General features: G+C 41.7%; 1 long non-coding RNA gene across 1 annotated transcript in view; it reads left to right on the forward strand.

The window, feature by feature from the left end:
- Positions 1-226: 226 nt before the first annotated feature.
- LOC130361793 (uncharacterized) overlaps positions 227-25,130 on the forward strand; it is a 409,253-nt gene continuing 384,349 nt past the window's right edge. The window contains exons 1-2 of the long non-coding RNA XR_008891156.1: positions 227-381; positions 12,388-12,712. This is a non-coding gene — a long non-coding RNA (uncharacterized LOC130361793). The remainder of the gene's footprint in view (positions 382-12,387; positions 12,713-25,130) is intronic.

The following is a 25,130-nucleotide window of genomic DNA, read 5'->3' on the forward strand; positions in this document are numbered from 1 at the left end:
AGGAGAGTTCTACTTCATTGATTAACAAAAGCAGGGATATAATTTTTTCAGCCTTTTTGAAAAGCCTGAAATGTCAAGCCTTTTAAAGCAGATTATTCTGCCTCTGTGCAGTGAATACAGCCAGAGTAACCTTTTGTCTACAATTAAATATTCTAGCATAAATATAAAAGAAAATCAGAGATGGGAAAGATTGACTCACGAGAGATTGGAGAGGTAGATTCACACACTGATAGTGGAAGCAGCTTGCTTCTAATTAAATATGCCACTGAGTCTCAGAGCATTTGCTTTCAGCAGCAGAGAGGAGAGGCTGCCCAAGAATGGGAAGGAAGAGATATATCACATAATCTGTTTGTCCACAGTCTTTCCTTGGGGTTTACGAAGGTATTGTCATTTTTTTTCCTTCATTGTCATTTGTTCTGGGTATGAAAGGTGATCTCTCAGGGGCAACAACCATCTATGCTCAAAGTTTAGCCTGTCTTGTTTACAAACTGAGCTGAGTTGGGTTGTGGTTGTTTAGCTTAATAATTATACGTTTATGTGACTTTTAGGTGATAACATATTGCATACGTCTTGTATCCTGCCTAGGGAGCAACATTTATTTTGCATTTCTGAAAGTCATGTACCCTAATGAAGTCATACATATAATAGGGGAAAGCAATTATCACAATACTGTATCATATTTTAAAATCACAAATTGCTCTTGAAAGTGTTAAGTTTTTATAGTCATTTGTTTACTAATTTGTTGAATACCTTGTCATGATACTCCTAGGAAACTTTTCTCAATACTCTGACAGTATGGAATGTCATTATGTGTACATGCATCCTCTTTAAGTAATACTTTATATCATATATATATATATATAGAGAGAGAGAGAGAGAGAGAGAGAGAGAGAGAGAGAGAGAGAGAGAGAGAGAGAGAGAGAGAGAAAGAGAGTAATGGAGTATATCTATCCTACATAATACATAAAGGTAGTGATATTTAAATCCATTTCATCTCATCTCTGCATGAGTGCCCAACTTTTTCATACTTCATGAAAGTTTTTGGTGGGATGTTCTAGTCCAGAACTGGTACATTACAGGGACGTTGGTGAAGTTTGATTACCATGCTATAATGGAAAAAAGATTTCTAGTATCCACACAATACAGTAGATCCTAAATATATTGAGTATTAAATCGTATGAATTATTTGCAGACGCTGAACTACAGACATTGTTGTCTTGGCAGAATCCATTATATCTAATTAATATGTGTAATTTTTACAGATCTATGTCAGTTAAGTATTAAGTTAAGTCTATCTGGGTGCACTGAGTTGTTCTATACAATACTTGCAACTGTTTGTTTATACTAAATAGAACTTTAAATTATTTTTTTTGCCTCCTGACCCTGGAAGCCATTGTAATTACTTGGCTCTATCAGTTCCATTACAGTTTAATGTATTTTGTAATTGATGTATTCTTTTTGTAATTGATGCATTTTTTTTAACCTTTGTTACAGGAAAGTAAGGCTGTCACTAATTAGCAGTACTGCAACCGCCAGAAATTGCGGTAAAAAATACACATTTTACCAAGATTATGCAAGCTGTGGTAAAACACTTAATTTTTACTGCCATTTTGGTCATTTGCAGTCAAACATGTATGCGGTAATTAGTTGCGGTACTCATAATTATCCGCACCATGTGAACACAGTCTATAAAATATTGGTTATAGGACTTGTTGCTGAAATGTGTAGATGTGTATTATATAGTTTGTTGCTGACAAAACCCTTTTATGTAAGGAATAGTGGTCGGTAAAAATCAGTAGGCTCATGTATTAAGAAGTAACAGTGGTTATTATTAGTTACTGAGTAAATTTTAGACTTTTGTTTAACATGTTTTAAAAAATCCAATACTCCTTATTGAGCATTAATAATATGACAGTCACATATCCTGAGACACTGTAGAAAGAATTTTGCCCCAAATTGACATAGGACCAGCCTTATAGAAGGTTAACTGACCTATAACCATGTTTTATTTACTAGCAGATTGTTTGCATGATATCATTCTAATTCATTATAAGTCACTTCCCCTTGCTTAACAGATGACGAACCCCTATTAACTATATAAAAGCACAGATAAAGTTTGTTTCTATCATTTTCTTAGGACAACCTGTAGCTGACACATGTAATATTTAAACATCAAAATGACCAATAAGTGAAATGAAAAGAAATACATGACAATGTACAGTATTTCTTAATATCAGCTGTTTTACAGGAAAAAAAATCATGTTTATGTCATGCCATAAAAATTCTAAATTGTTAAAAAAATTCTGTCCTATACATTTGTCATTTACATCTTTACTTAGAAGAACATTAATTACAAGAATTGCAATACTTACATTTAGAAAGTTGTTAAGCTTTAATTTCCAATATAAATAGAAATAATTTTACACCATAAGGAAACTACATATCTCTCAGTCATCTATTTATCATCTATCCTTATTAAGCAGAATACAAAGCAAATAACTTCTTACTATTTCACACACTTCCCTTGTCTAAATTAATGTTCACATTATAGGGCAATAGTATGCATTAATAAGATCATTTCCCAGCTTTAATCTTCTTATGTCTCTTTTATAGCATTTGGTTTCTTTGTATTGAGTTTTACTATAAGATGTAGGTCAAAATTGAACTGGAAATTGCTATACTGTCCGTATTTAAGGCATGATTTTTTTTTTAACTATAGATTAAAGCTGCAATCTTGGCGCCTGCACAGAAATGACATTTGGACTGTGTTATTATTTTTACACAGTGCACTTTGTAGGTCCATGATTGTATACTGCCTCCCTGTTGTTTACACTACACCATTTAAAAATATAATTGTCATATGAGAACTGGGTTAGTGTGAAAATACTATTATTACTATGCAGAGGCTTTACATGGCCTACAAAACAAACTTGGACTTGTAAGCTATAAATTACCTGACTGGACTCCCTGTTTTCCCTTAGATACAATGTTTCTGAGTATTGATTACACAAACATTACATATCAATCAATTGTAATGGTAAACATTTAGTTGTATGGTAGGTGTTGCCCAAGATAACCAATCCTTCTCCAGTTATGAAAGCAATAACTTGATTGGTTTATTTTTGGAAAATTATGGATTTTTTCTTTGCAAAACTGATACATTTTCTGAAATCTTTTCTTAGGGTACTTTCACAAGGCAGGTAATCCGCAGCAGATCACATTGACTTCAATGGTCAATGTGACTGAAACCCGCAGGTAACCCTTGGGTAACCTACCCATGTGAATGTACCCTTAGGAAAACTTAGGACAGCTTGATGAATTGAGATGACCATGTCCATTGGCAGAGAGAACAGGCCTCATCCTGTATATCTTCTAACTGTCTGCTGTAATTGGTGTGTTGTGTATGTTTTTTTGCACATGCACTGCACGCAGCACTCTAAAACAGCACTGAAAAATGTAATGTGTGTGTGTCATCAGAAATAACAAAGCCTACGGAATTATCATTATTATCTTCCTAGACCCACATGTGTAATAGTTTTTGGGGTGCATACCAGAACCCCACAGCAGATTTCTCAATTGTAATGCTACACTCCTGCCAACATTCCAATGCTCAGCTTGTAGACACTGGGCACAACACAACTGTACACAATTGTCTTTTTTATTTTATTTAAGGCTGGGATCACACATGGTATGTAGGTTGGTATTTTAGTTAATATGTTTAGCCAAAACCAAGAGTGGTTCCAAAACACAGAGAAAGGTGCAAATCTTTCCATTACAGAACCGTGGGTAAAGAAAAACGCTGCAGCAGAATGGAATGGTAAGTACTGAAAAATTATTATTGAGATTAATTTGTCTATAACTGATATGTGTCCCATCTCAGAGGAAAGCATCAGATTTGTAACCTAAAAGAATGGAAAGCTGAAAATATTTAGGGATTGTGGGAGTGCCAGCTTTGCTTTCTACAAGTGGTTCTTTCCATTACAGTTTTCTCTGTGTTTGTTCCACTCCTGGTTTTGACTAAAAATACTGACCAAAATACTATCTGTAAATCCAGCCTTAGTGTACGTTCACATGGGCAGGTAACCGGTGAGTCACCACTGCGGGTGTGAGCCGCGGCAGCTGTTCAATGGTGGAAAATCCGATGCAGATACCCTTAGTTTGCCAGAAATTTTTTTTAACTTGTACTCTTCGACAGGTCCTGGATAACTTATAAAGGGGTTTCCCATTGTCTGGATTCGGGATTTACTGGCTCCTCCAGCCTGTTTGCAGCAGCCAGAGAAGGTAGGGAAAGCCGACCAGAGAAGAAGACTAGCAGAGGCATGTGAGGGAACCTCCATCTTGGATGATCAGATACCCCTGGTCATGCCACAGGTGATTGGATCATTCATTAGAACGCCCACATTGGCGCAGATGCTGTAAACAGTATTGACTGCAGCATCTGAGGGGTTAATGGCGGACTTCAGCGTGATTGCTGATATCCGCCATTACCTACCATGCGGGCTTCGGTGCTCGCGTCAGGTACAGGACATAAATACCAGGACACCAGGACGAACATTTATGTCCTGTGTCATTAAGGGTTTAATGGATAGATGATTGTGTCAGAGCTTCTCCAAACCGGCAGGTTATCGGTGAGTGTCCTGTTATGCAGTAGTTAGAAACAAAAACAGAAACATTGAACTGGCTACAGGGTCATGGGTACTAAAGACTCCTTAATGCAAATGGAGAGCAAAAGTCTAGCATGTCCAGTCCTATCCTATGGAAGAATTACTGCAGCAAAAATTGCTGAAAAACTGAATGCTGATTATGATAGAATAGTGTGAGAATCCACGGTATTTCACAGCTTGATATGTATAAGGGTTCATCACTGCAAACTGGTGAGAGTGCCCATGTGGTTTAAGACTTAAAGCGCTTACAATGAATATTAGAAAGGGAGCAGGAAAAAACCCTCAGGTATGGCGCTGCAGACTCTTGTAGACAGATGAGGCGGATGCCAAAGGAAATAGGAAAGTCCTCAGCACGACATTTTATTAAAAAAACAATAAAACGGACAAGATTACGCGTTTCGGGAGGATCCCTTCCTTCCTCAGATCAGGATCTGATCTTAGGAAGGGACGGATCCTCCCGAAACGCGTAATCTTGTCCAACGACTTGTTTCCTCCTGTAACCCATCGGCATAGCAGCGACTTGCACTACAGTACCCCGATTATATCGTGGGTGATATGCTTTTTTGCATAGATCTCAAGCTGAGTGGCCATCTATAAGCCCCGCGGGGTTGCCCCCCACCCACCACCCGATCTATTGAGGGTAAATACACGAGGCGCCGTCCATCGGTCCTTTCTTTTCTTTTCTTTAAAATGAATATGTACTTCAGAACTGAACCATGGAGCAATGAAAGAAGGTGCCATGGCAGAGACAGTGTTGCTCTGGGCAATGTTTTGCTGCTTTGACATGTTACTCATATCTAAACAGTGTTTAAGACCATTATACCCCACCATTACAGGTGTATTCCTTAATGGCAGTGACCTCTGTCAGCAGGATAATGCACCTAAAATTGTTTAGGAATAATTCAAAGGGCATAGCAAAGAGTTGAAAGTGTTAACTTGGCCTTTAAATTCCCTAATCTTAATCCAATCTGCTGCAAGATACCACAGCACCCTTTCAAAAGTCTTGTGGAGTCCATGCCTCAATGAGTCAGACCTATTTTTTTATGTACAAAAAGGGCCTTCACCCACTGGCATTCATAAAATTACTGTATATACACCAAATCTGCAGACAAAAAGGACCAATTTCACAGTGGTTGTTGGAGAATTTTAATACCAAAGAAATAAAAGTTAACTTTTAATATGTGCACATAATAAACTTATACCCTAATATGAAAAACTGTTTAAAATTCCAGTGTCATATAGCCTAACACTACAAGACTACAAGTAAAGGGTGCATACAGTCCAACTGGATATAGCTAAATGGTCTGCTGTACAATATGTATTTACAGTCTGCCTTATTGCTGAATGGGTGTAAGGTGTGGCTCTTAATACGCACACATCACAAACCACTGCAGGTCATGGAATAGCTGATCAATAAAAATGAGCTAGAAATATATAGGGTCCTGACTAGATCAGGGTTAGCTACATCAGTAAGGGTATGTTCACACTGCAGAATCTCCACTCGCGGAGATTCCGTCAGACGGCTGCCGCCGAAAGTACTTCGGCAGTTGGACCGCGGGCACGGCGCCGTCACCATTGACGGCTGTGAAGTACTCGTGGAATTCCGCGCAAGAATGAACATGTTTTTTCTTTGCGCGGAACAATTTCAGCATCGGAATTGTCCGCTGCAAAAATTCTGCAGTGTGAACGGGTCTCGCGGAAGACCCATTCACACTGATGGTACTGTTCACTGCACAAAATTCTACTTGCAGAATTCCGTGAGAATTTCGCAGTGTGAACGTACCCTTAGTGTGTATTCAGGCAAATAGAGGTCTTCAAAGTACACTTTCTCTATTGCAATAGCCCATAACTCCTTACTGCTGCTTGCAATTAAATGAGAGAAATTACTCCTTTAGCTGTATTAGGTACAAGTTAGAAAGAGGATGTACACACTGAATGTAGTGAATCTATAAGCTATAGACACCACATTCTTATATAGAACTGTTTTAGTATCATAGGGGGGACTACACAACAGTAGACAGGTGGTTGATGTGACTTAATGTCACTGATATTTATGTGTGTGTATATATGTCTACTCATTCAACTTAACCTAGGACTTTTAAAGAAGTTTAACCTTCTTTTAATGTTTCCCAGCAAAATAGACATCACCATTTTTCTCACTAAATATATTTCCAAAGGTGCTATTGACATGAAATGTTCACCAGATGTAGGTAACAACCCAAATAATCCATACATACAAAGACACCCAAACACATAAGTTCAGAAATTAAGTTATGTGTAATAATGTAAAATGACATTGAACACGCTTACTGATATTTATTTAATACTTTGTACAATAGCCTTTGTAGGTAATGAATGCTTGTATAGTATAGTTATTTTTTAAGTTATTTTTAATTTGCCTGTATTTTCTGGGTTTACTCAAACATACAGTATTTTTACCTGTGTTCAACATAACTACGCATTTAAAACAGTTGAGAGTGAACACGGAATAGCCATCTAAGGGCAAGTTATGTGTATTTTTTTAGGTTTAATCAAACATATAGCATTTATACTGGGGTTAAAGTAAATATACATTGAAAGCATTGAGAGTGAGTGTGGAATAGGCATCTTAGGCCAAGGTACATGTATTTTCTGGGTTTAGTCAAATATACAGTATTTCTACCTGTGTTTAACATACCTATGCATTAAAAGCATTGAGAGTGAAAGTTGTCTGGCAGTTTTGTTGGGGTAATGCATACCATGGGGGAATTATGGGAAAAGTCTTGGAGACAGTTGTGTGAGGTGTGGAGGAGGGGAGAGCACAGGTGGAGGTCTTGAGAGGATCAGAGATTTCATGAAAGGATCAGGAGATCAGGTCAGGGTGGACAGGTTGTGGAAGGCTTGTATGATGTGGTGAACAATTTAAACTTTATGGCCCCTATATACCATTGTAAACCCGACCTTTCTTGTTGGATTGTGTTACGCAAGAAATTATTTCTGTGCCAGAATTTGCTCCAAAATTGGAAAAAAAATCTGACCAACTCTCCATTTCGCTTAGAAAACCTTAAAAGGGGTGTGACTGTTGGGGGTGTGGTCTCCAAAAAGGGGTGTGTCCCTGATATTTTCAAAAAATTCCAACATATTTCCTATATTTACTATGGTTTTCAAAGAAAATGTGGTGGATTTAAGCTGAGAAAAACCTGACAGCTTAGAGCATGTGTACAAAAAAAAAGCAAAACGTAGGGAAAAGTGCAAAATGTAGGGAAACAGTAGTAAATACCCTGGAAAAATACATGTAGGAATTAAAACCCACAAAGAAAACTTCACTCCACTTTTAGTAAATCGGGACCAATATGTTGGGCAATGGGCAGCCAGTAAAGGGATTGGCAGAGGGAAGAAGATGAAGAGAAGGGAGGTGAGAGGTGGAATAGATAAGCAGCAGAGTTGAGGATGAAATGGAGGGGGAAAAGGAAGGCCACAGAGGTCAATTTTGCAGTAGTCCAAGTGAGATATATAAGGGCATTTACTAATAGTTTAGTTGAGTCAAAGTTAAGGAATGAGCAAATTCAAGAGATGTTTTTGACATGAAGGCGACAGTAGGTGATAAGTGTCTGGATGTGTGGTCTGAATGACAGCGCAGAGTTGAAGGTCCCCCAATAAAGCAGACTTGTGGGACAGGTGAAATACGGGAACTATTGACTGTAATTGATAGTTCGGGTGGGGTGGAGAAAGATAAGAAAAATATTATGAATTTTATTTTTTCCATGTTGAGTTTGAGATAGTGGGAGGAAAAGAAGGAACATATAGCTGACAGACAACCGAGGGTTTTGGATAAAAGGTAGGTAACACCTGGACCAGAGAGGTAGATTTGAGCATATAAGTGGCACTTAAAGCCATGGGATTGAATAATCGGTCCCAGGCCAAGAAAATAGATTGAGAAAAGAAGGGGCCCCAGGGCAGAGCCTTGGAGGACTCCAACAGTGGGAGGGTTAAACACCAATCCTGTTGCAAGTCTCAAAAAGCAGAATTTTTGATATTTTTTTTCAGCTTTGCAACATTTACAAAAGTTATTTCCTTACTGTTAACTGTTTCTTTACTATTTTGAGACACCGTCACTAATCCTGTTAGAACTCCAAAACAGGGAGAATTTTTGATAATTTTTTCAACTTTTCAGTGTTTACAAACCTATATCTTCACTGCTTACCATTCACTATTTTGAGACACCAATCCAGTTGCAACTGCCAAAAAAGGGAGATTTTAAAAAAATGTTTACAACGGTTTAATGTTTACAAAAGCTATCAATTCCTCTGTGTGCATGTTTACGGAATCTTTCAATTACTCTGTGTGCATTTTAACACCAGCAGGCTTTATTTTAGTGTTAAAAATTATGCAAAATATAAGTGTAGTGTGTTTTTAAACAAGCTGTTCATAACCATGGGTTACCACATGTTTCTATAAGTTTGACATGAACTTTTAGCCTTAAAACAACTTTAAAACTACATGAATACATTCCTAGCAGTACTTTACAGGGCTTTAGAGCTGTTAGGAAGTGTTATGCATGTGTTTTGAGGCTTATTTCATTGCCAACGTTTCTTGAAAAGTTTGGCAAGCCCTCTAAGCCAAACATTTGAAGCAATGGCTCTTTGAGAAGTTTTTACATCACCTGTGGAAAATTCAGTTGAATGGAAATGACACAGCCCTGTCTATATAATGTCTGACAGCTGACAATGCATATCAGAGAAAGAATGCCATGAGGTGGACAGAACTGCTTCTAGGTCTTAGAGACAGGATTGTGTGAACTACACATTTGGAGAAGTGTACATAAAGACCTATATAGTTATAATTGGAAGATGTTTGGAAAAAACAGGACTCTACCTTAAGATGGCTTCCCCAGCAAACTAAGTAATCGGGGGAGAAGTGCATTGGTAAGAGAGGTGACCAAGAACCCAATAGTTATTCTGGCTTGGGAAAAACATACTGTCATTCTACAATACTTTTGACATGTCCTAGCTACATGTCAAAATTTTTAGATCGGAGGGGGTCTAAGTGTTCAGAACTCCGTTGATCATGAGAAGGAGTCGGGAGAAGTTCACGCTTAGCACAATCTCTCCTGACTCCGTGTCTATGAGGGTGTCTTGATCAATTGACACAGGCAGGTGGGGGGGGGGGGGGTGTAGGGAGATAAGCGTGTGGCATCATGATCGGCGGAGGTCTGTACACTCAGACCCCTGCCAATCAAATTTGCATAATGACAGGTACTCTTAAGCATGACTACAGTGCACAGTGGACAGAAAAAAGCCTCTCGTTAGTAAAAGTCACAAAAAAGCAGTTTGCAAAATATCACCAAAAAAACTCTCATTCTGTGAAAAACAAGATTTTCTGGCCTGATGAAACCAAAATGTAACTTTTTGACCTCATTTCTAAGCATCTGGATGAAGCCCGACACTGTTCTTCAGCTGCCCAATACCATGCCTTCAGTGAAGCAGGGTGGTGGCAGCATCATGCTGTGAGGGTTTTTTAGCGACTGGGATAGGGAGACTGGTCAGAGTTGAAGGAAAGCTGAATGGAGCAAAGCACAGATATATTCTTAATGAAAACCTGATTCCCCCAATGTTTGTACCTGTAAAAATAGTAAACTCTTACAAAAGTGCCCACTATAAACAGATAAGCAGTAGTGAGGGAAACCTCCAGGTATACAAATCACATTAGCAACTAACTAACCATGTGCTACTATTAGCACACTGTAATGACTACACCACCCTCTAACAGGAAAATGGCCTAACAGGTAAGGCGCTACGAGGAGTTTGTATAAGCGTGGAATCAGTCAAAAACAATGCTCATACAGCAATACCTTCCAAGACTTGGGAGGAATTGCTGTATGAGCATTGTTTTTGACTGACTCCACCCTTATTCAGGTTTCTCATGGCACTTTATCAGTAGGGACATTTTCTCTTAGATTGTGTTATAGACTCTACATTGTGCTAATAGTAGCATATTGTTAGTTTGTTGATAATGTGATTAATTTACACAGAGTTCCCACCCACTACTTCTTAGGGTATGTTCACACTACGGAGTGTGAACGGAATCTCCACTCGCAGAATTCCGCGAGCGGAGATTCAGCCTGGCAGCCGACTGCGGCGGTAGGACCGTGCGGAACTGCGCCGTCACCATTGACGGCTATGCAGTACTCGCGGACTTCTGCGCAAAGAATGAACATGTTCTTTCTTTGCGCGGAACAATTTCAGCGGCGGAATTGTCCACCGCTGAAATTCCGCAGTGTGAATGGGTCTCGCGGATACCCATTCACACTATTGTTAAGTTCATACCGCGGAATTCTGCGGGAATTCCATAGTGTGAACATACCCTTATAGTGGGAACTTTTGTTAGGATGTTCTAATTATACAAGTAAACACATTCGTTTGGTGAATTTTAACCTATTTATTAAAAACTATGTTTTAGGCACTTCAAGTTTCTTTCCATAATTGTCTCTTTGCTTTGAGGAATCCATTGGGTTTGGATAGACCTACAGCTATCTTGATGTTTAAGAACCTGATCCACAAGTACTGTGGACTTCAGACCGTGCTGAAGGTCACCTTCTAAGACAAAGACAAGACAATGACCCTATGCACACAGCCAAGACAACACAGGAGTGGCATAGGGACAACTCTGGTAACATTCCTGTGTGGCCCAGTCAGAGCCCTGACTTGAACCCAATCGAACCTCTCTGGAGAGACCTGAAAATGGCTTCCACCGATGGTCCCCATCCAGCCTGACAAAGCTTGAGAGGATCTGCAAAGAAGAATGGTAGAAAATCCCCAAATCCAGATGTGCAAACCTTGTAGTATCATATGCAAAAAGACTGGAGGCAGCAATTTATGCCACAGGTGCTTCAAGTACTGAATAAAGGGTCTAAATATTTAATTTACTTTAATGCAACATTTTAGTTTTTTACTTTTTCATAAATTAGCAAAATTCTCTAAAATAATGTTTGCACACTTTCATTTTGGGATGTTGACTGCAGATTGAAGGGGTACTCCGGTGCTTACACATCTTATCCCCTATCCAAAGGATAGGGGATAAGATGCCTGATCGCTGGAGTCCCGCAGCTGGAGACGCCCGTGATCATGCACGCCCCCTCCCGTAGGCTTGCATTGAGGGTCGGAGCGTGACATCACACGGGGGTGGAGGCGTGACGTCACACGCCGCCGGCCCTGTGGTCGACCATAATCAGACCCGGAGCGAACACGCTCCGGGGACTGATTACAAACGGGGTGCCGCGTGCATGATCACGGGCGTCCCCAGCTGCGGGACTCCAGCGATCAGGCATCTTATCCCATATGCTTTGCATAGGAGATAAGATGTGTAAGCACCGGAGTACCCCTTTAAGGGAACAAGGCCGCAGCATAACAAAAATGTGAAAAAAGTAAAAGGGTCTGAAGATTTCGCAAATGCATTGTATGTGTATAGAATTTTTAAGGAAATGCTGATTTTGCACAACCAGTTGCTTCCATTATGTTGAGGCTTTTAATATACAGAGCTGCTGCTTGAGTGGCATCTGCATGATATTTCATTCATTAAGTATGATAAAACAAGGATCTTTATGTTGCTGTCCCATTTTCTATTTCCCTTTAATTTTCATTCAAGTTTCTAGGTTCTGTCATCTGTTTGCTGCTAAAAATAACATCATGCATGTTTCATTCTAAATAGTTCATTAATCTCCTTTTAAAAATGTCTTTTCTTTTAGCCTGAATGGGAATTTTTCACCCTGCTATTATATTCTATTCAGCAAACAAAAACGTGTCAACTAAGTAAGATGTGAGTGCAGCACAGAAAACATGGAGATGCACAACCCAGGAAGAGGGCATGTACAGAGACTAAGCACACCAAACCATATCTTATAAGGGTATCTTCTCTACCTGGTATCTCGGCTCTTAAGAAAGGACTAAGATGTTCTTCTTGAACGATTGAAAATAACTGTGGATCACTGCTTTACCAACTATCCTTGGAACATGTCTAAACATTCTAAACTATGGACATTACACTTTTAGAACTGTACCGAACATCCACTGGTAAGTGTCTATTATTTGTATATTTCAGAATGCCTATCTATATGTTTTTAGGCTTTTTATGCCAAATATAGCAATTTGATGTATGCCTTAAAACTTACTAAATTTGAAACCAGATAAAGTCCTAGAATTCAAATTATATGTGTATCTTATTGTGTTGAAAGTGTGCTTATTCTATTGGATAGTTCTCAAACTGTAGACTCTTTTGGATATTTGAAGTCACCTAGTATCCAATTTGGCCCTCCGTTTATCATTTACTATTTAATGCAAAAAACTGTTCTGTATTGTATACAAGTTCAACCTATAAACTATTTCCTATACTAAATATATTTATCATCAATATACATAAGTGGCAATACATCAATAGCAAAGGGAATACATGTTGCTTTATGGATCAATGGAGCTTAAAGTAACCAAAATGTATCACCTACCCAGAGCATTATATTTGGCTACTTTTTTGCATTACCAAACACACTGAATGGAGCAGTACTGTGCATGCTCACCTGCTGCTCTTTTCAACCAGAGGATCACCATACTCTGTTCTTTTGATCAGTGGAGGTCCAGTTGGATGGACCACTACCAATCTGACACATTATTTATCCTATATATAGATTATGCATTTTGATTATGTTAATTGTTAAAGCAAATGATGATAACCATGTCACATTATGGAGACTATAGATGTAGCCTTCAGCTCTGTCCAAGGGTTGCATTTTAGATTTAATGTTCCTCATACTCCATTTTCACACGGCATTCCTCTTTTGAGCTACTTTTCTTGAATCTTGCTTTTAAAGATTGTTGGTTTTCTCAGAATTTGGACCTGGGTCTGAAGATAATATAGTTTATTATTCAGAGTCCAATTGTGTACTGTACACTAAAGAAGGAAGCCAAGGTTCAACCTTTGGGCTGCCACTTGTCAGCTACTGGTCTAATGTAATCCCCCCAAAGCAGAATTAATGGGTTATATGATAATTTAGTTACATTTTTTTGGTGTCAGAAAATGTTAGCATGTATTATAGTGCCCCCTAGAGTTAAGTCTCCTCATCTTCTAGTGCATCCACATTCTGTGTTGGTAGACTGTATGTGCTGTGCGGAGGAGGTGTGCATCATGCGGCTTAGCACTGCCTCCTAGGCATTCGAGCTCTGAGCATGATGTAGAGCTGACAGATTCCGTTTCATAAGATAACCCTTTATTCTATGAATAAGTTAGAGGGGTTGGTCATTTTATGGATGATTATATGCTCTGTATACCTGCTTCCATATTTCTGAAGACATACCTCATTGCTTGGACAGCCATATGTCCTGATTGTACTCCTTAATGCTCTAGTTAGAGGGGCATGTGATGAGATATGTAATTCAGTCTCATCCTTCAGGCTGAATGATGTGTCTTCTCAAGTGTCCTTCTACTTGCAGCCATCATATGGATGGGAGCACCATGCAGATAGAACAGAAGCCTGGCCAAGCAAGTGGGTGTAATTGCAGAAAGATAGAACACAGGAAAAACAATGTTCCAGCTTTAATTGTGGTTTATAGGGAACCCCAGAGGTGAAACCTAGAGGTTTAGAGGTGAACTTGTAACTATTAAACACTTGCTACTGACATCCTGTACTAAGGAGTAGACTTGAGAACTTTCTTCAAAAAGCAGTGGGTAACTCTGGCATGCCTGATGAAGCAGCCTGTTGTGCTGCAAAACGTGCTGCATCTTGAGAAATAAACCATTATTGGCTTTTACCTTCTGTGTGGTCTGTTCAGAGCCGGAGTTACCCACCACCTTTTGAAGCAAGTTCTCACATCTTATCCTGTATTACTTGGTGGAAGGGCTTCAGAATGACTGCGATCATTTGTCTATGCTGTGCCATGGTTGTTTATGGGGTACACAACTTTTTGGGGTAAGCAGAATTTTACCCCTTGATTTTATGTTGCACATATATTGAATTTACTATGCTACAGAGCACTCCTATCCTTTCTTTTTTTTTTTTTCCTACATCCTGTACTTAGGTCATCCGTCCTTAATAGGCTAGGAGGAATGCATTGTAGTCTATGTAATGTTTTGTTCTTATAGGTCCAGATTTATCAAACTGTGTGAGAGAAAAAGTGGGGTGATTTCCCACATCAACCAATCACAGCTTAGCTTTCATTTTACCAGAGCTCATTAGCTGAGCTGTGATTGGTTGCTGTGGGGAAATCTCTAAATTTTTTCTCTCACAGTTTGATAAATCTGGGCTATAGTGTATTAAATTACATGGCAGAATTTCCGAGCAAAATCTGGCTGAAAAATTCCACTCAAAAATTCTATTGCAGCGGCCTCCCATGGTTTTCAATAAGATTCTGCTGCACAGTGGTGAAAACATCTCATAAACATGTCAATTCTTTCTGCGAAACCTGCTTGGAAATGCATTGCCTTCTATGGAAACGGCACATTTCTGAATAGTCCGTGTATCAGTTTGTTCTGCCAGCACCAGAATATCCGTCAGGAAATTCTGCTGTGTGAATTGGGCCTTATAGGTGTTGTCCACTCAGAAAAACCTCCATGTATATTTCTTTTTTAAGGCATATGGATGTTATGGAGGACTACCTCACATCTTTCCCTAAATCCAGAGTGAAGAACTGTGGCTAAGGGTTCTGATGGATTCTAAGGGTGTCATTTATTAATGAGGTTATCCACCATAAGGGGATATTAGTACTTACCTGCCAGACAGTAATGGACATGCTTAGGAAGGATCCGTGCTTGTCTAGGAGTTTAACTGCTATGTTCTAAGTCAACCATAATGCTGTGGCTAATTTTTTTGTGAACTGGCTATTTCCTGTTGGAGTTCCTTCCCATACATCAGCCACCCCACCCATTGAAACACACCCGTGCCCCCTTCAGTGCATTAGACCAGTGTTTTCCAACAAGGGGGCATCCAGCTGTTGCAAAGGTACAATTCACTGCAGAATGATCTCCTTTCCACCCAGCAGTCACTTCACCCATTGAAGGAAAGACAGGCTCCCTTTGACCTGACTAGTGATGTAATGTCTTGGGCTGCACTGAAACCTGGGAAAACCTGAGACCTCTGGGGACCCCCCGCGATCTCTGCAGCACCACCCCGCCATCATCAATCTGGCTCTGTGTGTGATGACGGGGTGATGCAGGGGATGGAGCATTGTGATGTCATGGCTCCGCCCCCGTGACGTCACATCCCGCCCACTCAATACAAGTCTATGGTAGGGGGCGTGGCGATCATCACACCCCCTCCTATAGACTTGTATTAAAGGGGCGGGGTGTGACATCGCGGGGCGGAGCCATGACATCACGATGCTCCGTCCCCTGCATCACCCCGTCATCACTCACAGAGCCAGTTTGCTCTTAAGTGATGATGGCGGGTGCCATAGAAGAGATTGCAGGGGTCCCCAGTGGAGGGACCCTCACGATCAGACATCTTATCCCCTAACCTAGGGGATAAGATGTATGGGGCAGAGTACCCCTTTAAAAATATAAAAAACTTTGGGCCAAAAATCACAGAAGAATTGCGAGATCACCATCAAGCACAGGTACAGACACTAGATTATTAACTGCACTAACTTTACATATAGACCATGTAGCATAATCAAATAAGAAAAAATCCTGGAATACCCCTTTAATATGTACAACTTTTTTTCTTTTTGTTTGCAGTTTTGCTTTTATCAAGATGCCTGTGCCTTTTGATAAATGCCAGTTAATGTTTTAGGATCTAACATGGAGTACACTTGTCAATCAGCACAGTTTTGCTATCTGCGTCTGGTTCCTGCAGAAATGGCCGTTGCGGAAAACTGTGTAATTTTTGCAAAAATCGCTCATCATAAATCAGTTCATAAAGTTTGTCCCTAGCAAACCATGCCCATAAAACGTCCACTAGATTTGCCAGCGAAAGTTGCATCATAAATGGGGTGAATGCTTTACACCGCGATTTCACGAACATATCTATATATATAAAAAGAGAAGGCCTGACTCACTGACTCATTAACACCCAGTCTAAACCCTTGGACCTAGAAAGCTGAATTTTTTTCACAGGTGTTGTTTTTAAGACGTAAACGAGGATTAAGAAAGGATTTTTCGAAATTCAACCCTTAAGGGGGTGAAAAAGGGGTTGAAAGTTTGTATGGAAGTCCGTCATTTTTGAAGCTAGAAGCATGAAACTTTGTTTTTAGGCTAACAATTAGAGACAAAGAAACAAATGTTTTAATGATTTTGAAAATTCCACCCCTGAAGGGATGAAACGGGGGTTCAAAGTTTATATGAATTAACCCCTTGCCGCAGAACGCCGGGTTTACCCGGCGCTGCGGCATGGGAGGGTTATGAAGCGAGCTCCGGAGCTGAGCTCGCATTATACCCCTACGGTCTCGGCTACTATCAGCAGCCAGGACCCGTGGCTAATGCCGGACATCGCCGTTCCGGCAGATGTCCGGCATAAACTCAGAGCAGAGCAGCCTCATTACTATAGGATCATAAAAAGTAGATCTATATTACCCCAAATTTAACGCATGGGAAGCGGGCAAAAGATAGTAGGCAGATATAGGCTAATAAATGACACCCGCCCCCCCCCAAGTGACTAAATTACTTGTGGAACACTAAAGTTTAAGTAAATGTGCAAAAGCTGAAAACACTACAGTTGATATCAGCTAAACATAAGGAGCTTCAGCAGCCGGACCTCCATCATTTAAACCCCTAACTATTGGCCCTTTTTGCATTTTACTCGGAATACAAAAAAAAATAATGTTTATTAATACATTTGTTTAAAAACACATAGAGAATTCCACAAGAGTGGGAGAAAGAGAAACCAAAAGGTGTCACACTGGACCCTGGCATAACACCTCACAAGCTTAAATTATTAAAACATATATGCTGCATGTATCCTGTGCATACAAATCATGCTACATATTAATCAGATACAAGTATCCATCAATTATGCCAGTACATACTTAACCACAATGAGCACCAATGGGTACCAGGGAGCGTCGTGACACCTTTTCAATGCGAGTTTGGGGATAAACCTTTGTCGACAATAGTTGATAGTTCAGACAATTCTGCACGCCAAATGCAATGCCAAATATGTTTGAAAAAAAGGGTAATTTTTATTAGAACAGGAGCTTTTATATTAGTTAAAAAATATATTTTATGCTTTTAAGTCCCCATTGAAGTCCCCATAGAAGTCCCCATAGACCCATAGAAGTCCCCATACTTAAAATTCACCAACAGTGATTGAAATTCCCAATAAGTTTGATGTGTTACTTGACCCTCTTCCTATCGAAAGAACAAAAGTTGGATTCAAAATGGCTGCCTTCAAAATGGCCGCCATGGTCACCACCCATCATGAAAAGTTTTCCCCCTCACATATACTAATGTGCCACAAACAGGAAATTAATATCACCAACCATTCCCATTTTATCAAGGTGTATCCATATAAATGGCCCACCCTGTATAATACATTAGGCAAAAAAAAGTAATAATAATTAGAATGACATCATCCTTCACAATTACTTTAAATACATACACACATTATTGACCCGGCCATCTGCCTCTGCAAATTAAAATTTGAAGAATCTTTGATTTCTGATAGAAGAAATTTATGAATTTTTGGTACATTTGGGAAACTCCTTTTTTTTGCCTACTGCATTATTCATATTACTGATGTTCCTGTCCTTGGCTCCTCTGTGCCCCCGCAATTATTCATGGAAGCACATCTAAATGCCCCCAAAAAATTTATAAATGGGCCTAAAAAAGTAAAGTGAAAATAAATAAAAAATATGATTTAGAACAAAAACTAGAAAAACAAATTATGAATTGCACTCCTCGTTCATTTTTAATATTGAGCCCTGAATTTTCTGGTCCCTGCCCGGTCCCAAAAATTGAAAGACAAAATTTTTTTTTACTGATCATTTTTAAACATGGATCACTTTATGTGGGCAGGCAGAGACCTAAAAATGTAGCTGACAATAATAAAAATGTAGAAAGGGGCCATTTGACCCCTTAAGGACCAGGCCATTTTATACCTTAAGGACCGGAGCGTTTTTTGCAATTCTGACCACTGTCACTTTAAACATTAATAACTCTGGAATGCTTTTAGTTATCATTCTGATTCCGAGATTGTTTTTTTGTGACATATTCTACTTTAACTTAGTGGTAAAATTTTATGGTAACTTGCATCCTTTCTTGGTGAAAAATCCCAAAATTTGATGAAAAAAATGAAAATTTAGCATTTTTCTAACTTTGAAGCTCTTTGCTTGTAAGGAAAATGGATATTCAAAATATATTTTTTTTGGATTCACATATACAATATGTCTACTTTATGTTTGCATCATAAAATTTATGAGTTTTTACTTTTGGAAGACACCAGAGGGCTTCAAAGTTCAGCAGCAATTTTGAAATTTTTCACAAAATTTTCAAACTCACTATTTTTCAGGGACCAGTTCAGTTTTGAAGTGGATTTGAAGGGTCTTCATATTAGAAATACCCCATAAAAGACCCCATTATAAAAACTACACCCCCCAAAGTATTCAAAATGACATTCAGTAAGTGTATTAACCCTTTAGGTGTTTCACAGGAATAGCAGCAAAGTGAAGGAGAAAATTCAAAATCTTCATTTTTTACACTCGCATGTTCTTGTAGACCCAATTTTTGAATTTTTGCAAGGGGTAAAAAGGAGAAAATTTTTACTTGTATTTGAAACCCAATTTCTCTCGAGTAAGCACATACCTCATATGTCTATGTTAATTGTTCGGCGGGCGCAGTAGAGGGCTCAGAAGGGAAGGAGCGACAAATGGTTTTTGGGGGGCATGCCACATTTAGGAAGCCCCTATGGTGCCAGGACAGCAAAAAAAAAACACATGGCATACCATTTTGGAAACTAGACCCCTCAGGGAACATAACAAGGGGTAAAGTGAACCTTAATACCCTACAGGTGATTCATGACTTTTGCATATGTAAAAAAAATATATATATTTTTTACCTAAAATGCTTGGTTTCCCAAAAATTTTACATTTTTAAAAAGGGTAATAGCAGAAAATACTGGGGGCATGCGGCATTTAGGAAGCCCCTATGGTGCCAGAACAGCAAAAACAAACCACATGGCATACCATTTTGGAAACTAGACCCCTCGGGGAACGGAACAAGGGGTAACATGAACCTTAATGCCCTACAGGTGTTTCACGACTTTTGCATATGTAAAAAAAATATATTTTTTTTACCTAAAATGCTTGGTTTCCCAAAATTTTTACAATTTTAAAAAGGGTAATAGCAGAAAATACCCCCCAAAATTTTAAGCCCAATTTCTCCCGATTCAGAAAACACCCCATATGGGGGTGAAAAGTGCTCTGCTGGCGCACTACAGGTCTCAGAAGAGAAGGAGTCACATTTGGCTTTTTGAAAGCAAATTTTGCTCTGGGGGCATGCTGCATTTAGGAAGCCCCTATGGTGCCAGGACAGCAAAAAAAAAACACATGGCATAACATTTTGGAAACTAGACCCCTCGGGGAACGTAACAAGGGGTAATTTGAACCTTAATACCCTACAGGTGTTTCACGACTTTTGCATATGTAAAAAAATATAAATTTTTTTAACCTAAAATGCTTGTTTTCTCAAAAATTTAACATTTTTTAAAAGGGTAATAGCAGAAAATACCCCCCAAAATTTGTTAGGCAATTTCTCCCGAGTACGGCGATACCCCATATGTGGCCCTAAACTGTTGCCTTGAAATACGACAGGGCTCCAAAGTGAGAGCGCCATGCGCATTTGAGGCCTAAATTAGGGACTTGCATAGGGGTGGACATAGGGGTATTCTACGCCAGTGATTCCCAAACAGGGTTCCTCCAGCTGTTGTAAAACTCCCAGCATGCCTAGACAGTCAACGGCTATCTGGCAATACTGGGAGTAGTTGTTTTGCAACAGCTGGAGGCTCCGTTTTGGAAACAGTGGCGTACCAGACGTTTTTCATTTTTATTGGGGAGGGGGGTTGTATAGGGGTATGTGTATATGTAGTGTTTTTTACTTTTTATTTTGTGTTAGTGTAGTGTAGTGTTTTTAGGGTACAGTCACACAGGCGGGGGTTCACAGTAGTTTCTCGCTGGCAGTTTGAGCTGCGGCAGAAAATTTGACGCAGCTCAAACTTGCAGCCGGATACTTACTGTAATCCTCCGCCCATGTGAGTGTACCCTGTACGTTCACATTGGGGGGGGGGGGGGACATCCAGCTGTTGCAAAACTACAACTCCCAGCATGTACGGTCTATCAGTGCATGCTGGGAGTTGTAGTTTTGCAACAGCTGGAGGCACACTGGTTGTGAAACACCGAGTTTGGTAACAAACTCAGTGTTTTGCAACCAGTGTGCCTTCAGCTGTTGCAAAAGCTACAACCCCCAGCATGTACGGACAGCGGAAGTTATGCAACAGCTGGAGGCATACTACTTTGGCTGGGGATGCTGGGGATTGTAGTTATGCAACAGCTGGAGACACACTGGTTTGCTACTTAACTCAGTGTGCCTTCAGCTGTTGCAAAACTACAACTCTCAGCAGTCACCGACAGCCAACGGGCATGCTGGGAGTTGTAGTTATGCAACCACCAGATGCACCACTACAACTCCCAGCATGCACTTTAGCTGATTGTGCAAGCTGGGAGTTGTAGTTATACAACAGCTGAAGGTACACTTTTCCATAGAAAGAATGTGCCTCCAGCTGTTGCAAAACTACAAGTCCCAGCATGCCCATAAGGGAATGCTGGAAGTTGTGGTGGTCTGCCTCCTGCTGTTGCATAACTACAGCTCCCAGCATGCCCTTTTTGCATGCTGGGAGCTGTTGCTAAGCAACAGCAGGAGGCTGTCACTCACCTCCAACGATCCTCGCCGCACAGGTCAGTCCCTTGTCGCCGCCGCAGCTGCTCCTGGGGCCCCGATCCCAACAGGGACGCCGGGGATCGGGGTCCCCAGCACCCGGGGTGCACGTCCCGCACCCGCTCATGTCCTCCGGAAGAGGGGCGGAGCGGGTTGCGGGAGTGACACCCGCAGCAGGCGCCCTGATTGGTCGGCCGGTAATCCAGTGCCACCAGTGCCACCTCACCCCTGCTGGCTCTGGCTGTTCGGGGCCGTCTCTGACGGCCCCGATCAGCCAATAATTCCGGGTCACTGGAGACCCGATTGACCCGGAATCCGCCGCAGATTGCTGGACTGAATTGTCCAGCGATCTGCGGCCATCACCGACATGAGGGGTCATAATGACCCCCCTGGGCGATATGCCCCGATGCCTGCTGAACGATTTCAGCAGGCATCGGGCACCGGCTCCGCTCCAGATGGTTGCGGGGGGCGGTAAAACACATAATGTTCTCATACGTCATGTGTCCTTAAGGACTCGGAAATGGAGACGTATGAGAATGTCATGTGTCCTTAAGGGGTTAAATGTAAAAATAATATATATTTTTTTTTATTATTATTCTTATTTTTTTTATTAGTAATGTATTTTAATATTGTGTTTAATAAAGTGTGTGTGTGTGTGATTCACTTTTTTTTCTCTATTTTTTACAAATTTTAGGGAGCACTACTAATCTTAGCATGGAACAGACTGTTCCATGATGGGAGCTGTAGTACCTGTACTAATAGACAGATCACCCGATGCGATTGTCCTTTCTATTGCAGAGATGGAACGGCTTTCTCCTGCGCTCGCATTTCTGCACTATACTTCAGCTGGCCAGTGATGTGATCAGAATTCACATGACTTATTCATATTTCCCACAGAGAGCTTTGATTGGCCAGATGGTTCCAGCCACTCACAGCTCTCTGCGGGAAATATGAATAATAGGTATATATGTGGCATATACTCATACAACAGTGGGACCAGAGAAGAGCGGCCGGCCACCCGAATCTATACATTATACATGTTACGCCGCGCTCCGGTCAGATCCACTGCAGCGCTCCGGTCAGATCCACTGATCCGGTGCGCTGCGATACCGCCTCCAGCCGGGATGCGATTCGCGATGCGGGTGGCGCCCGCTCGCGATGCGCACCCCGGCTCCCGTACCTGACTCGCTCTCCGTCGGTCCTGTCCCGGCGCGCGCGGCCCCGCTCCCTAGGGCGCGCGCGCGCCGGGTCTCTGCGATTTAAAGGGCCACTGCGCCGCTGATTGGCGCAAGTGGTTCTAATCAGTGTGTTCACCTGTGCACTCCCTATGTATACCTCACTTCCCCTGCACTCCCTCGCCGGATCTTGTTGCCATTGTGCCAGTGAAAGCGTTTCCTTGTGTGTTCCTAGCCTGTGTTCCAGACCTCCTGCCGTTGCCCCTGACTACGATCCTTGCTGCCTGCCCCGACCTTCTGCTACGTGCGACCTTGCTTCTGCCTACTCCCTTGTACCGCGCCTATCTTCAGCAGTCAGAGAGGTTGAGCCGTTGCTAGTGGATACGACCTGGTCACTACCGCCGCAGCAAGACCATCCCGCTTTGCGGCGGGCTCTGGTGAAAACCAGTAGTGACTTAGAACCGGTCCACTAGCACGGTCCACGCCAATCCCTCTCTGGCACAGAGGATCCACCTCCTGCCAGCCGGCATCGTGACAGTAGATCCGGCCATGGATCCCGCTGAAGTCCCTCTGCCAGTTGTCGCCGACCTCACCACGGTGGTCGCCCAGCAGTCACAACAGATAGCGCAACAAGGCCACCAGCTGTCTCAACTGACCGTGATGCTACAGCAGCTACTACCACAGCTTCAGCAATCATCTCCTCCGCCAGCTCCTGCACCTCCTCCGCAGCGAGTGGCCGCTTCAGGCCTACGACTATCCTTGCCGGATAAATTTGATGGGGACTCTAAATTTTGCCGTGGCTTTCTTTCTCAATGTTCCCTGCACTTGGAGATGATGTCGGACCAGTTTCCTACTGAAAGGTCTAAGGTGGCTTTCGTAGTCAGCCTTCTATCTGGAAAAGCTCTGTCATGGGCCACACCGCTCTGGGACCGCAATGACCCCGTCACTGCCTCTGTACACTCCTTCTTCTCGGAAATTCGAAGTGTCTTTGAGGAACCTGCCCGAGCCTCTTCTGCTGAGACTGCCCTGATGAACCTGGTCCAGGGTAATTCTTCCGTTGGCGAGTACGCCGTACAATTCCGTACTCTTGCTTCTGAACTATCCTGGAATAATGAGGCCCTCTGCGCGACCTTTAAAAAAGGCCTATCCAGCAACATTAAAGATGTTCTGGCCGCACGAGAAATCCCTGCTAACCTACATGAACTCATTCATCTAGCCACTCGCATTGACATGCGTTTTTCCGAAAGGCGTCAGGAGCTCCGCCAGGATATGGACTTTGTTCGCACGAGGCGTTTTTTCTCCCCGGCTCCTCTCTCCTCTGGTCCCCTGCAATCCGTTCCTGTGCCTCCCGCCGTGGAGGCTATGCAGGTCGACCGGTCTCGCCTGACACCTCAAGAGAGGACACGACGCCGCATGGAGAATCTCTGCCTGTACTGTGCCGGTACCGAACACTTCCTGAAGGATTGTCCTATCCGTCCTCCCCGCCTGGAAAGACGTACGCTGACTCCGCACAAAGGTGAGACAGTCCTTGATGTCAACTCTGCTTCTCCACGTCTTACTGTGCCTGTGCGGATATCTGCCTCTACCTTCTCCTTCGCTACTATGGCCTTCTTGGATTCCGGATCTGCAGGAAATTTTATTTTAGCCTCTCTCATCAACAGGTTCAACATCCCAGTGACCAGTCTCGCCAGACCCCTCTACATCAATTGTGTTAACAATGAAAGATTGGACTGTACCATACGTTTCCGCACGGAGCCCCTCCTAATGTGCATCGGACCTCATCACGAGAAAATTGAGTTTTTGGTCCTCCCCAATTGCACTTCCGAAATTCTCCTCGGACTACCCTGGCTTCAACACCATTCCCCAACCCTGGATTGGTCCACTGGGGAGATCAAGAGTTGGGGTTCCTCTTGTTTCAAAGACTGCCTTAAACCGGTTCCCAGTTCTCCTTGTCGTGACCCTGTGGTTCCCCCTGTAACCGGTCTCCCTAAGGCCTATATGGACTTTGCGGATGTTTTTTGCAAAAAACAAGCTGAGACTCTACCTCCTCACAGGCCTTATGACTGTCCTATTGACCTCCTCCCGGGCACTACTTCACCCCGGGGCAGAATTTATCCTCTCTCTGCCCCAGAGACTCTTGCTATGTCTGAGTACATCCAGGAGAATTTAAAAAAGGGCTTTATCCGCAAATCCTCCTCTCCTGCCGGAGCCGGATTTTTCTTTGTGTCCAAAAAAGATGGCTCCCTACGTCCTTGCCTTGACTACCGCGGTCTTAATAAAATCACGGTAAAGAACCGCTACCCCCTACCTCTCATCTCTGAACTCTTTGATCGCCTCCAAGGTGCCCACATCTTTACCAAGCTGGACTTAAGAGGTGCTTATAATCTCATCCGCATCAGAGAGGGGG

The sequence above is a fragment of the Hyla sarda genome, chromosome 3, assembly GCF_029499605.1.
Source record: "Hyla sarda isolate aHylSar1 chromosome 3, aHylSar1.hap1, whole genome shotgun sequence".
Classification (NCBI taxonomy): Eukaryota; Metazoa; Chordata; class Amphibia; order Anura; family Hylidae; genus Hyla; species Hyla sarda.